At 47.5% G+C, this 15,357-nt stretch overlaps 1 protein-coding gene across 2 annotated transcripts in view; it reads right to left on the minus strand.

The window, feature by feature from the left end:
• The window catches only part of CORO1C (coronin 1C), a 54,073-nt gene that overhangs the window by 33,977 nt on the left and 4,739 nt on the right, over positions 1–15,357 (minus strand). The window contains exon 1 of one of the 2 annotated variants that reach the window (XM_054844810.1): positions 12,585–12,717. The exons of the other annotated variant lie outside the window; for it this stretch is intronic. The gene's annotated coding sequence lies outside the window, so the exon portion shown is untranslated. Of the gene's footprint in view, positions 1–12,584; positions 12,718–15,357 lie in introns of those variants that run through there. 2 annotated transcript variants of the gene reach the window in all.

Below are 15,357 nucleotides of genomic sequence, written 5' to 3' on the forward strand. Positions count from 1 at the left end.
AGAGGTTGCATACACTCCAACAGCAGCTTTGGAATAAATGTAGTGTCTCCTAACGATTAACAAATGAGAAGCAGATAAGGAGGAAAAAACAAATTGAGATACACTATAGGCAACACCAGCACCAATGACGAATGATGATTAATACCAGGGGGCACCCATCTCATTTGTTACGGGTTGGACAGGGTGCTGGGGACAGCGGGGAGAGGGGACAGTCCCACCGGTGAAACGGCCACATGGGACAGCCCATGGCATGGGTGCCTGATGCAGGGAAGCCTAGAGGTGTCTCGAGTACCAACACGTTGACTGTGCAGCCCAAGGTCTTTCTGAGCACCTGGGTGGAGATGCTTGGGCCTCAGCTGGAAAAGCAAGGAGTGCTCAGAGCTGAAACCTTTTTTATAAAAATAATAATAGATATGTTATAATCCTCAGCCAATAATCAGGCCATAGATATTTCAACCTGAGTCCTAAGTGCCTTCAGCATGGAGAAAACACCCTCTGTCACAGTAGGGCTGAGCCATATCTGTGGAGCAGCTGGCCATCATGGAGATAAGCCCACAAGGAATCTAGTCATTCACTCTTCAGAGCACTTTGAACATCTTCTGGTAGATAAGGTACAGAGCTGCATGGAACAAGGAAGCTGGAGAGGGACTGTTGACAAGGGCAGGGAGTGACAGGCCAAGGGGAATGGCCTGAAGCTGCAGGAGGGGAGATGGAGATGGGATGTGAGGCAGAAATCCTTCCCTGTGAGGGTGCTGAGGCCCTGGCACAGGTTGCCCAGAGAAGCTGTGGCTGCCCCTGGCTCCCTGGCAGTGTTCAAGGCCAGGTTGGATGGGGCTTTGGGCAACCTGGGCTAGTGGAGGGTGTCCCTGCCCATGGCAGGGGGTGGGACTGGATGGGCTGTGAGGTCCCTTTCAACCCAAACCAGTCTGGGATATAAGCATTCAGAGGCTTTAAAGCCATAAAGAGACCACCATCCCATCACACCTGCTCCGCACAGGCAAGGAGGACTCCATCCCACCACTGCAGCCATCACTGTGTGCCCAACAGAGCAAGAGGCCAGTGGAACGGGGACTGAGCTAACAGCCGTACCCCACCGCATGTGAAAAAGGGAACAGTTAACCAGGTTATTTCCTAATTGGCCATTTCTGGCATTTCTTAACTTCAGAACACTTGGTTGTGCAACCTCTGTGGGTTCTCTATAACCCATGCGCGTGCACGACATGTTGTACACAAGCGCACACACGCACATATGCGTGCCTGCGGACATAGGCTGCCTCGTGCTTAGTCTAGTCGCACACGTATTCCACATAAATGCTTTACAGCCTTACCATACTGCACAGGACAGTGGATTACATATGTAATCAGAAGACTTACTCGTCTAGAAGAAAAGTCTGCCAGATCATTTTAAGGACAACATTTTTGAGCACACCTTTGGCAGAGGAAGGAAAGCGAGACACATTTGAGGGAGAAGCAAGCAGGCAGGCGCTTGCTGCCAGCTCCACCAGTTGAGCCATGCAGATAGCAAGGACAGCGAAGACCATCTGTTCTTTGAAACCAATTGAGCATGGACCAATAAACCCCAAAGGAGCAAGCTAACCACCATGGGAGACCAAGGCGAGCACGTGTCCTACAGTGAGTTGAGGGGCCACCATGGGCACTAGACCACAAGAGCAGTCAATTGCCACCATTGTCACCGTGGAGAACCAGTGTGCCACCAGCAAGGCTGAAGGAGGACTTCATCTCCCTCTCCAAGTATGAAGGGAATCAATGAAGTCAGTCTCGTGATATTAAGTCTTGCAATATTTGGGCAAGAGAGGAAGTGCGGGGGGGGGAATTAAAAAAAAAATAATCACATGACCACAAAAATTTCAACCCCCCCTACGACTTCACATGAAACCTCTGGCAGAAAAAAAGGAACAGCCGCTGATACCTTGATGCAGTCCTCTACTTTTAAACATAATGCTATCCCCTCTATGGTATACCATTTCCAATCAATTCATATTAAGTCCATTGCTGACACAACTTTTGTCTTCAGATGTTCAGAGTTATTTAAACCAAGGGTGAACACTACTACAGATGGTCACAATTCCAAAATACATCATATTTGTGCACAGATTATTTTCAGTCTTTGGTTACTTTAGTCTAGGTTGAGCAAGACCCTGCCATCTGATTTCACTTCATTTTAAAGACAAAAAGCTGGAATATGAACTTAATACTGAAATTTCCAGCTGTTATACCACTGGCGAGATTCTATTTTGGGATGGGAACCTAAACCACAAACTACCAGGGAATTTGATTATATCTCAACTGGGGAGCCCAGCACGTTCAAAAATGTAACACAACCCAAACTTAAAATAAGCTGAAATTGCTATTCTGGACAAAGTACAAGGTGTTGGTTCTAACCTGTGAAATACTTGATACAATTCTGTTTTTCAAAGCTGTACCCTGAAACAATCATACTAAGACTGTTAGAATATGAAGCGCTCCAAGTCAGAAGCACCTATAACGCTCAGATCTCCTCGGCGTCGTCAAGGAGCATGTGTTATTTCCAAAGTGTGTACCCAGTGCACACTTGTCTCAAGTGCACATCTCCCGTGGCGGGGCTGACACTCCTTCCACGTGCACATAGGGATGCAATGGATATTTTCACTTAAAGATTTCCAGGCATGCAATTCATCTTCTTGGGGGATCTTACTGCTCATACCATTTTGTAGCTTGTATCTTTACTGTCTAACATTACATCATTTACCATAATTTACAGTGACAAACGGACACCGCAGTTGAAAGTCATTACCCCAAACAGAGAGCATTGTCTGGCTTCATTTAATCTGTGTCATCTACCATAAAGCTAGAGCAGTGAATGCACACAAAAATCATTACACAAAATAATTTATCAGGAGGCCATAATGGGATGAATAACCAGCAAAGAGAAACACTGCAGCAGTCACATGAACCCTGGATCTGAAACGGCGAGGCAGTTGAGGAGCAGGAGCAACAGCCTCCAAACCACGCTCCTCTTTTGGGTTTACATCTTCTATAGTATCTTCTGTCAGCTGGCACTAAAGCTGCCAACCTCATAGGTGGTGATGTGTGATGTATTTGGGGATATTTGGATGACAGCAATTGAACACAGGCTGGGCAAAAAAGGTCAGTAAAAGTGAAAACAGAAGACAAGAGGAGAGCAAAGTAGAGGGGAAAGAAAAAAAAAAAAGCATTGAAACGCAGGACAAAACCTCAGAGAAGCAAGTAACATACAGAATACACGGGGAAAAGAGGATGAGGGCACCTGGGCATTGAGCATCCCAGGTGCCCGAGTGCATCTCTGCATTTCAGCTTCCACTTTCGCTGCCACTGGAGGCAGTTATACAGTCGGGGGGCACCGAACAAGACATACTGGGTAAGGAAAGGGAAACCTTGCACTGGAGTAGATGCAGTCCCACCTTAAGGCACCGCTGCTCCAGCGGCTGACCACAGCAGTCTGTAGCCTTTCATATGCTCCCCTCCAAGAGCCTTCGTTCTCCTCCACTTTCTCCACTGGAATAAACACCAGAGATGCTTCTTCGCACACTGTATCCTCATCCGCTGCCAACAGACAGAGCTACGTACTTCCAGAGCTGAACAACAGCCCTATGAACTGCAGCCAGAGACATTACACCAGCGTGATGGAAGATGCTACTTACACCCCTGGGGACTGACGGCATCACCCCCACAGTAAAAGCAGCACATGTCACAGAGAGGAAAGCACCAGGGCTGCAGACCACGCTTTGACCCCGAGGAAAACACGAGATGGAGAGCACAACCCCCCGTGCAGAGCTGCAAGTCAGCAAGCCTGTTACAACAGCCAAGCGCCAGGATTCCAGTTAAGAGAAGTATGCAGATAAAATGCTTTCTCCATAGAGCTGACCTAGTTCTCTTATCAGTGCAAGAGAGCTAACAAGGAAGTATCAATCTGTTCAGAGCTGCTACCCCAATTTGCTGAAATCTTCTGCTCTCTTGAAGGTTTTTTTTTTTTTTTTTTTTTTTTTTAAAAAACCTGGTTTGGGGTGAAAGCTTAGTACCAGCTAAGGATGGTAGTTACAAATGGAGAAAGAGCTCTTCCCCACCACAGCTTCATAAATTTCTCACCAAATCACCACCAGGTCCCACCTTTCCCAACCAACCAGCTAAAGCACAAGCTTTTTTCTAACTTTTTTCTAACATGGCAGAATGCTAACAGCAGAAAACAACTGTATTTTCTCCTACAACTTGAAGCAATCAAACGTGCCTAAATTAAATAAATGGCAAACATAAGTCTTTCTATGTGTGTGATGCAGGAGCCCATCAGTCGGTAGCCACTAGACCTGAAACTCAACTCCTGATACAGGATGTAGTCTGTCCTCTTCAGTGATGAGCTTAAACTAGAAGTCAAGCAGATAGCAGTACCCCAGTGCTGGGAGCCAAAAGCCCAGAAAACTTAACATGTGCAGGATTTCCCATTCTGCATAAGTCAAGAAAAGGTGCAGACACAAAGGTAGTTTGATTAACACAGTATTTTCTAAGGAAAGCACATTTCCTGTTAAACTCCAGTGGCTTCAAGACATTTTTGGAAACATTACACTGCTTCTCCTCACTTAGAGTTAATTGGAACATTCCTTAAAAAAATGACAAGAAGATTTATCAAACGGAGAAATCTCCAAAGGACTTGATAAACTGTTTTCTATTCCTCCTCAATTACAACATGCTGTGGTATCCACAGGAAGAAACTATAGATGTTACAGATGTTTTAAGGAGATAAATGGTCTCGTGGATAAAAGGCCACAGGTCCCAGTTCTTCAAGAACTGTAGCACCATGGCCTGAGAGCCACCACCAGGAAACCCAGACCTGCAGAAAGCCCTCCACTATAAACATCAAGTTAGCCGGGACACAAATTCCTCACAACTTAGAAATAAAGCAGAAACAACAGATCAGCACAACCGAGGCTCACAAATAGACCAGCCAAGTGTGAGTCAGACTGACCAAGAGAGGATACGGAGTTCTCCAGATGGCCCAGCCTGACCACAAATGCTCCGCTGGTCTGCTGGATGGAGCACGGCACCCAGACCTGAGAAGACGGCGCTGCCTCGGGGGACGCGATCGGAGAGGAGCAGGATGGCCAAGCGCAATGGCAACGCCTCTTGGACCAGCACTGCAGCCATGCACCGCTGTCGTGGCGTTGGAAGTTTGTTTCCAGCCCTGTAACAGCAAATGTGATGGGGCAGAGACCTGGAGAATGCGATGGTTAGACTGGAGTTACAGCACGGACCAGCGCGGTCCATCACACTGCAATTTTGAATGGAGACGCTCTGCTCCAAAAGTAGTCACGGGCTTGGTTAGCACACCCTGAGAAACACCTTCCTCCACATGCTAGCTAAATCGGAGCCCAATTTAGCACCTTTCACTTCTCAAGCTACTCAATAGTAAGTACCCATCCAACAGGTGAGACACTGACGTTGAGTGTCTGATGTTCTCGAAACAAAACCAACAATGGTTAATTGTCAAAGACTAGACAATATCCTCAGCGTAGAAGAACGCAGAAGGTTTAGACTGGACAATGCAAACGCGTTTCAGATTTTTAACGCCGTACAAATAAGCTGCAAAATGAATCTCAAGTCTCACAGTTGGAACTGGCGTGTATTTCTCCAGATTTCCATTTGCTGTCCTGCCAGCTCTTCTGGCCAAGCAGCCTATAATTCAAAGAGTACCATTGTCATTCTGTCCCGTTTCCGTAACATGCAATTTGAAATCAGGACTGGGGGAGGGAGGAAGGGACTGGAGGAGGCTAAAACTCAAACCCAGATAGTTCAATCTACTAACTTGATTTTAAATCCCTATCTTGTGGTACCAATTACAGCCCCTCAAACATCTGTTTTAGCAAAGGGTTCCAAGTTCAAACACATTTCCTCTGTCCTACAGATGTTCTTTGTCGTGGATCTGTTCCGGGCCAAGGCTGCTGTCCTGTGCTGCAGCAGTCCCAGCTGCCGTGCGCTGTAGCTAAGAGGGCAGCAACCTGGGCAAGCTGGTGTCGAGCCACGAGTGCAACGCTGAGCACCCTTCTCACCTCTCCGGGCAGGCAAGAAGGGAAAAAAAAAAAAACCAAAAACAAAACCCAAAATTGACTTAGCAAAGTGTATTTAGTTTAGTAAGCAGCTTTAATAAACACTCCTGCTACGCTCAGGAGAAAGATTTCAGATGCAAGAAGGAGAAACATCTTCCTACACCCAGAGGCTCCCTGTGCCAAGGACGAGGGGTGTACCTGCCATCCCCAACACCCCCACAGCAGCTCTCTGCCGACCTCACGGGGAGAATCGCACCCTGATATATGCTGGGCGAAGGCTGATTTCTTGGGGAAGGGACCTGCAGCTGGCTGCTCTCAGCTGGGGAACTTGTTTTCAGTAAGGGGCATGAAGAATTACAGCCTGTGTTTGATGACCTTTAAGCTTTACTTACCTGTCAGCTTGACAGTCCTGGTACCACACGTGCAACCCACACTGCCAGCCCCTTGAGAGTCCCTGTGGCATTTACAGCAGTTCTGGAGGAGACCAGCCAAAACAACAGGCAGTATTACGCTGAGATAAGCCCCAGCTGGTTTTTATGTGATCTTTCACAGCGCTTAAGAATTCCCCTAGTACACCAGAAGATCAATGTGGCAAGCACTGCATGTAAAGAACAAAAAGATAACCTCTACCCCCCAAAGAAACATCAGGGAGCAAAGTGGAGTGTATAGAGATAACACGCCTGCATCCATCCAAAGCATGGTGAAACAGGAGGCCAAAACAAGATAGCCCACCTTTAAACAACAGCACCTTAAAATCACACCATGCAGAACTTCAACAAATTGCTCCAGAAAGCAGCAGTGGCCAGGAAAAAGATGCTGGAAGGCACAAGGACACTCAGCTAGAAGTGTTTTGTGCCTACACTTCACGCTATGCTAAAGCAGAAGTATATGGTGCTGAAGTATGTCTGGCAACTCGTCTTTGTCTAAGCTGGCTCAGGATTTCTTCCTGCCTTGCAAACCCATCTCGGCAGATCCAAAACTGAAAATAAACCTTAAAAAAATATATTCACTGAAAACTCAAAAAAAAAAAATTTAATCCACCTCCTGTTCTGAACAAGACAGCTTTGGGCCTGTTTACTCCAACCTCCAACATACAGTATAATTAGTATTAGTACTGCAGGAAGAAACTAACAGTTGAAGACCTAAGTGTAAGAATGGCCATTTATCCACACACACACATCCCACCATGTGTGCTGGTGCAAATATAGGAACCATCTGTAAAATAACAAGTACACTTAGTATTACACGCTAGAAGCATTCCCAGTCTGGTACCCGCAAGACCCTGAGCAAAACGCTTAACCTCGCATTTCCAATTTGGAAACAAGGATATCAATCCGTTTCACACGGGTAACTGCAAGAAACAAATGTAACACTGGCTGGCCACTGTATGATGAAAAATGCCAAGTAAATGCCAAGCATATACCCAGAGTCAGTTGGGTGTTCAAGATTCCAGCATGAACTAACAATCTGTGAGGTTTTTAAGTATTTAAAGTGAAAAACGGGGGGAAAAAAAGGCAATTTCAAGAAGTAATAGTAGCACTGAGCCAAGTCCCTCACCATGGAGCCTTTACTGATGGCTATCTTCCATATCAAGTGATCATCTGCCCAGCTCTGCCAGTTTGCCCGGCTCCCAAGGGACAGAGCGCTTACTATGGCTTGAATTTGTTATTGCCTGCTAATCCCCAGTGGTGCTAATTATACCCATTATCAGTTTGTCTGATTGTGCCTGACGCACGCCCAACATCCAGATCTGCAGCACCGTAGGATGTCAAGCCCCTATCAGATTTGCGCGGGAACGGGATGCTTCGAAATGTGATGTTTCAATGCAGCAGGTTTATACATTTATGAGAGACGAACAATGGATTTTCAGGAACTCCAGAACAGAGTCTCTATGGCAACTATATGCAGAGCTAGGGGGATGGATGGAGAAGGGAGGGGAAGTTCCCACATTTCTAAATACTCTGACCAGAGTGATTTGAAGTCCATTTTCCAGGGACTACTAATACCAGGAACCACGGGTGAAATGTATTGCCTAGGTTTATGCATGGATGCAAATATGGTCTAGTTTTATGAAATCTGCTCAGGCATATTTGATAAGACTGCAGAAATGGTTGCCTTAATATTTAGCTAAGAAGAATTGTATATAGATTATAGATATGCTCGTACATACCTATATGTACGTAGATTACAGACAGAGATGCTATGGCCAGCTGAGATTTGGAGAACCATGACCCTTCCTAAAGGGAACGTGTGGCGTTAAGCGCAGCTCAGCAATGCTCCAGACGAAAGCTGCGAGCTCATCTCAGTGTGCCTGACCACAGCAGGCTGAACCTTAATCACTTTAAGTCAGGCCCCACCACTGTTTTATTTCCATTGCTTTTTCAAATTAAATTATTAAAAGGGAAAACGAGAAAAAGCTAATTATGATGGATTGAGAGGCCCAGCTCAATGTCAAACAGAATCACTATAACCAATCCAAACACATCCAGCTCCTCCCACCGAGAGCCAGACCTCGAAAGAGTCATTATATGCTCATAGCAAAAAGCGTATTATATATCATTGTTATCAGCAACAAAATTGGGATAAGACAGAGCAAATAACGTTGAAGCAGCAAAGTGGTGATGCTGAAGAAATGCTATGGTCCCTTCTCCAATGCAGGTGATTCTACCTTGGTCTGTAACTCACTAAGGAAGAAAAGCACACAGGAGAAATGGTCAAAGAGCCCCTGTTTTACTTTGTCACCTCTAAACCAAGGAGCCCTCTTCTATTGACAAGCGCCATGAGAGCGCCAGCAGGCTGGCAGCCTTTGAAAGAACAACATGGTTTTATTCCCCTTCAGAGACAGCAGCAGATACCATTTTCATTATTTCTCTGTCAAGTTCCTTGCTAGTTCCTGACCTACGGAGCAGGACTTTAAAGCTTTTACAGTATTCCATCACAAAAGCCTCTTCCATTTCAGGAGCGCTTTGCGACTTGTTATGAAGATGTCTGCTGGAAAGAGATTACATCTGTCTTATTGGCATGAAGAACTGCATGGGAGAGGCATAAAGTAAAATTATCTATTTGCCCAACAGTCACCTTCTACTTTATAGCTACATCATTACCTCCACCAGCCATTAATTCTGATCAGATTTGTATTCACTACACAAACCCGTACAGGCACATCCACAACTAATGGCTGGTATATTCCATTAGGAACCTCTCCAGACAGTTTGCTCCTCTGAGGACCATCAGAGAGTCCTCCAGCACAAAGCCAGACCTGGCAGTGGGACTTCTGGGGCTCGTCACTGCTATGCCGAGAAGCTGAGCAATTCTGGTGTCACCCTGGTATTTTACATGCCTAACGCTATCATCTAAAAACACATATGAAGTCAGGTACTGAACGATTAGAACTCAAAAAGAAACAAACAATCCATTTAAACTCATGTACTGAACAATTATAATCTCAAAAAGAAACACATAATCCATTTTTAGTATAGTTACTCACGTGAGGAAAAACAGAACAAGCAACCCTATTAGCAAATATAAAGAAAGGGCCCAGTAACCAATTCCCAACTATACTGGTAAATTCAACACATCCAGAACAATCAGCTTTCACTGCTAGCTTTCCTGAGTCACTCAGCCAATTTAAACCTTTCGTTCTGACTTGGTGTTCCTGCCAGCAATGCCACCACCACCTGCATTCATGCATATCGTGACCAAAATAATATCAGTTCATATCCTGTCAGCCTAAAGCCACCGACAATCTGACTCTTCCGATGTGGCTACATAACCAGGGTGACTGCAAACTGAAGCTGTAAGCAGTTTCTAATCAGACTAATTTCAGAATTAACAACCAGAACATAAGCAGACCAAAAATATTAGGTGGGGGAGACTACAGGGAAAGAGCTAGAAGAGAGCACAGACATTTAATTCTTGTTCATATGCCCTGTAAATGCTTGAACTGGGGCACTTCAAATCCTCAGTGAGTTTCTGCTCCAACACATCCTTAGAGAAGGACTGAGATTATTGCAAAAAGCCTCAGTAAAACAAAATCAAAACAAACCAACCCATACTTTAAAAGTCAAGTGAAAATGTGCCTGTGAGTTTGCCTAAAAGGACATTCCTAGCCCTGGGAGTGGTGCGCTGATGACCTCACCAAGCTGCAAACTCAGGCCAGGAAGTGTTTTGCTCATGTCTTCAAAATAGGAAGCTGGCATCCAAGTTATGTTCCTCGGAATCGATAATCAAATTAAAACCAATAACATAAATTCTCTTACGATCGAAATGCAAGGTTGTGCTTTAATGAGCCATTTTATGAAGCTGCCATTAAAGCCTAATATTAAACTTGAACATGATGCATGGAACAGTTACTGAGGGCAGATCTCTCAGTGTCCTTTGCTGCATCACTCAGGAAAGCTGATATTTTACCCTTCTGTGCATTCCTTCTCATTGCCATTAAACTGAATCTCTGTCTTTTGCTTGGAGCGAATCCCAGAAGTGACAGATGCAATAAGCATGAAGATTTAACTTGAAAAAATCCAATGATGTTTGAAAAGGCAGCTCACTAGAAGATACAGTAATGCCAACAGAGAGCATAGAGACACACAAATGCTGATTAAAGCAATCCGTATAAAAGGCTACAAGTGACCATTGAAAAATTACTATTATGAAGTGCTATATTAAAACAAACACAAAGCAAATGCTCCCTGACACATACCCAAGTGTGTCAGGTCTTACTATGGCTACTAAAAATACTAAAAATATATATACACAAACCCATGCATTGACTTTATCACAACAGTATTTGATCTTCTACCTACACAGTGTTTACCAAACACGAACATTAGCTGCAATAAAACGTCTCAGTGAGTGCACAGCCATCTGGTTTCTCCCCTTGAGCAGAAAAGATGATTCAATTCTTGTTATTCAAATGAAAATGGAATATACCCTCTCCTGCCTCACGTGCAAGATACCCGCTGTTTTCTCTAGCCATCGCACATTCAAACATGCTTTTTACAGGGCGGACCGTGCCAGTTCACACCATTTTCCCACACTTGCAGCAGGCGCAGAGCTTCTCTCCGGCATGTGCTTATAGAGGCACACGAAGAGAGAGGATAGCGTCAGGTAATTTGGATACAGCCTGGCCTAAAATTAAACCAGAATCGGTATCAGCAAACTGCAAAGCCAGCCACAGCCTAGTATATTCAAAATGTCACGCTTTCATTTTGCTAACATCCTTGGTCCTGCTTATACTAATCCACACGCACATCTGCATGAATAGGCTGAATAGACGTGCTCAAACAGACATGCACAGGGCTGAAACTACAGCTGTTAAAAAAACACAACGCTAATGCATATCACTTATCTTTAACAATAAAACTGCATCAATCAGTTTTACTTTTGTTTCCAGGCAGCTTTCAGTCCTTTTTTGGTTTTGTTGGGTTTTTTTTTCTTTTTTTAAGACCTGTCTCCTGTGCAGTCACAGCATGACATTGTCTACAGCAGGGCACTACAGCTCAGCGTTTGTGTGGGTGCACATCGGACGCCTTTCTGTGTACTGTGAGCGGAGAAGCAGTTAATTTCAAAGAGCACAGATAAGTACTAACCTTTAAATCCTGGCCTTTGACATATTGTTATTAAAACAATGCAGCTTTCTGCATAGAAAAAGCCCAGGAACATGTCATGCAGCCCAGGACTTTACACATGTCCTGAATAGACTCGGAAGAGCCATTAATAACGGCGTGACACATACCCGGTCATAAAAGCATAAAGAAAAATAACCAAAACTAAACCCTCCAGTCATCTTTTGCCCTCTGCAACGTTACACGGTGGCAGCGGGGATGCGGCGCTCCGGGGGCGACACGCACACGCCGGTGCCATCGAGCTGCTGCTGCATCGCCGTGGAAAGCAAAAAAAAAAAAAAGAAAAAAAAAAAAAAAAAAAAAAAAAAAAAGGAAAAAGCCCTGCCGAACAAAAGAAAAGCCCCGTCTTCTCGCTGCAGATGCCCGGCAGCGGGCATCAGGTGTGCGGCGCGCAGGGGCTGCCCGGGAGAGCCCGGCCCCGCCTCGGCCATACTCTGCCGGCAACCTGCGAGCCCCGGCCGGATGCCGGAATCCGCGGCGACCCTGAGCCGCTCCGCTACCTAATAAGGAGGAGAGCGGGGGAGAAGCCCCGGGCTGAGCGCGGCGCCCAACCGCCGGCGTGGGGAGGGCGCTTCCCCCCTCAGGCCCGGGCGCTGACAGCGGCCGCCTCAGGAAGGGCTCGGCGGCAACAGCCGGCCCCGCGCAGGAAGAGCCCGCCCGGCCTGACCCCCCCACCCACCCTGCCTGCCCTGCCTGCCTTGCCTTGCCCAGCCCTGCCCCGGCGCCCGCCGCCGCCCTCCCGCGGGCACCGCCGCCTCCCCGCCGCGGGCCGCCCGCCGCCCTCCCGCCCCGCCGGCTGCTACCCGGCCCCGCCGCAGGGCGCCGTCCCGCTACCGCCCCGCTCCCCGGTCGTGTCCCGTCCCCCCCCTCGCTCCGTGCCGCGCACCGCGATCCCGAGCAGCCTCCCCGCGTCCGCTCCTCAGCCCGGCGGAGCCGCCTCCGCCGCCTCCCGCTGCCGCCGCCGCCGCCCGACTGACCGCCGCGGGGCAGGGGCGGGCAGCGCCGGCGTGAGGCCCCGCCTTTCCGTGACCACGCCTCCCTCACTGCAAGCACCGCCCGGTGCCGCGCTTTCTGGTCCCGCCTCCCTCGGCGGAGGGCGGGGGCGGCGAGGTGAGTGGCGGCCCGGCTAGCCAATGGTGGCACGGCGCTCGCCTCCACGCGTGGTCGCGCGCTGCCTGCTGTCCCGCTCACCGCGGGCGGGCGGGGTGTTCGGCAGCCGCCCCTCAGCGGCGGCAGGGTCCGGAGCTGCGGCCCCGCCTGTCCCCTCTCTCCTGTCCCTTCTCCCCTCCACGGCCCCGGCGGGGGCGCGGCAGCCCGGTTCCCCTCAGGCACTTAGCCCCTTGCCGGGTCGGCGCCCCGCCGTGGCCCCCCCGCTGCTCCCCCAGCCCGCCTCAGGCCTCTTCCCTCACAGGCCCAGCTGCGACTCCCCGCTGGGACGGCACTCTCGTTCTCTGCTTCAGATACCCAGGGTGCGAGCAAAGGTGGGGATGTGCTGGCAAAAGGACAGGGAGGATTTGGGGCAGCAAAACCAAAAATTGCGAGCGCTGATGCGATGAGTGAGGTAAAACCCCGCGGATGCGGCTCCTGACGAGCCCTGGGCCGAGCAGGGCACAGCCTGAGCCTGCCGTGGGTGAAACAACGCTGAGGAGAACCAGCGGTTCTGCAACAAAAACAACCGTGTCGCCTCATTTTGTCATGCCGACTTGCCGGGGCCTGTAGCCGCCGTGGCAAATGGCGAGCTTGCCACTGCAAGGTGGTGGCAAAAGGAGAGCTTAAACCCCTGCTAAATATCACACTTTAACGAGAAGCGCAGCACAGTAGCTTGAAACCGAAGATTCTCCCCATTGAGCTAAAAGCAAATGCTGGCTGATGTGGTTGTAAAGAGGGTTTTCATCTCTGCTCTCTGATGAAAGAGGCTAATGGTTATTTATAGAGGAAGCGGTAAGAAGCGAGTACCTGCGTGGCAGTACCTCACGGCACGCAGGGCAATGCCCCTCTCAGAGACTGCGTGTTTCTGTTCCTCCGGGGAACTTGCCGAGCAGATGAACGATCGGTGCCCACGTTGCGCAGTGTTTACCATACATGGCCAAAACCAAAAGCGAGTCTAACTTCCGTATAGGTTTTGGCCAATATTTGCAAATTTGTTTGCATGTGGTTAGGTGCTTAAGGGGCCTAATTTTTCAGGGGAGCAACACATCCATAACTCCCCTTACAATCCCGTTATAATATTTGGAGAAATACGTGTGTGATGATGAGCTGAGCACCCTCCTCTTCCCCTGTGAAACTGCGACAGGACTGTGAACTACCCCCTGCTAAGCGATAGCCGGGTGTTAAAACATGCAGAAAGCCTCGCAGAGATACACTTGTCTCAGTCTTGCTGGTCTGACTGATTACAGCTGATGGCAACATCAGATGCCACAGTAGCTACAAATTAAACAAACAAATGTTATCCAGTGTTTGTTAAACTTTGACACTAGTTTAACCACTGATTCAATAAGCAGGAAAGTCTCTGGTACGTACTGAGCAACACCTTGATAAAAAAAAAAATTATACACCCAGAGATTACAGTTGCAAGCCTGCATCCCTGCCACACACTGCCTGTAGCACCAATTACTGTGAAATTAATACCTTCCTTCTGAAAGCCAGCCCAGCACCCTTACTCTCCACCCTCCTCCCTCAAACAATCTCTTTACAGCTAAAAAAGAAGAAAACAGCAGCAGTTTGGCAGCCTCGGAGCAGACCTGCAGGTAATCTGTAGTTTAGTGGCTTTAGATTGTGATTCATACTTTCCACATAGGTACGTGACTTGCTGAAGGTCACACAGTGAGTCAGTGACGGAGCCGAGTGTCTTGACTGCCAGTCCCACAGCCATTCATTTATTAGGAGTCTTGAACCTGTGTGTGTGGCTTAAAACTTTATAAAAACCTATTAATACAAGCATATAAAACGGTACTTAAAAATATACGTACATATAGCTCCTTCTAGCTCAAAGCAGCTTGAAATTATATTTTAATCGTGTACCAGGTGATGCTTTACCCTGTGCTGAAAAACAGCAAAGGCAGCAGTACCCAGCGCTACCCGCCAGCTTAGAGAAGAAACCAAGGAAGATTTTTGGCATCCATCTAAAAAAAGAGCGATGCACAGAGGAGACAAAAGTGAAATTTGTCCTGAGGAATCTGATCGAAACCCAATCCTCTCAAAAACTGCCACCCAAATGGCTGGTTCCTGGTTCACAGCTTACTCAACATGTTGGAAGAGTCACTAAGGACGGACTCAGAAGGAAATGAGTGGAATTTTTGCTGGTGCTTCCTTAAACGTTTGGATGGAAAAGCTCCAAAGATCACTCGGATCCTGACATGGGTTAATGAGCTGTCTAGATCACTGTACAAGGTGATCAAGAAATGACATGAATTTCAGGCTGAAGTCTTCAACGACAGAAGGAACGGCTAAGGTTTTACACATGCTCCTTGGTTCCACTGTAAACAGTAATCTTCATCACTTCAGCTGAATAAAATCCTTCTAACAAACAGTACTTAAATTATAGCCAGAGTGATGTAAGCCTAACAATTTGTCAAAATGTGTCACAAATTCTAATTTTTGTAAGGGAAAATACCCTATTACCAAATTCTTGCAGCTACAAGAAACCACACAGCAAAGAT

This window comes from Grus americana, chromosome 16 (genome assembly GCF_028858705.1).
Source record: "Grus americana isolate bGruAme1 chromosome 16, bGruAme1.mat, whole genome shotgun sequence".
Taxonomy (NCBI): Eukaryota; Metazoa; Chordata; class Aves; order Gruiformes; family Gruidae; genus Grus; species Grus americana.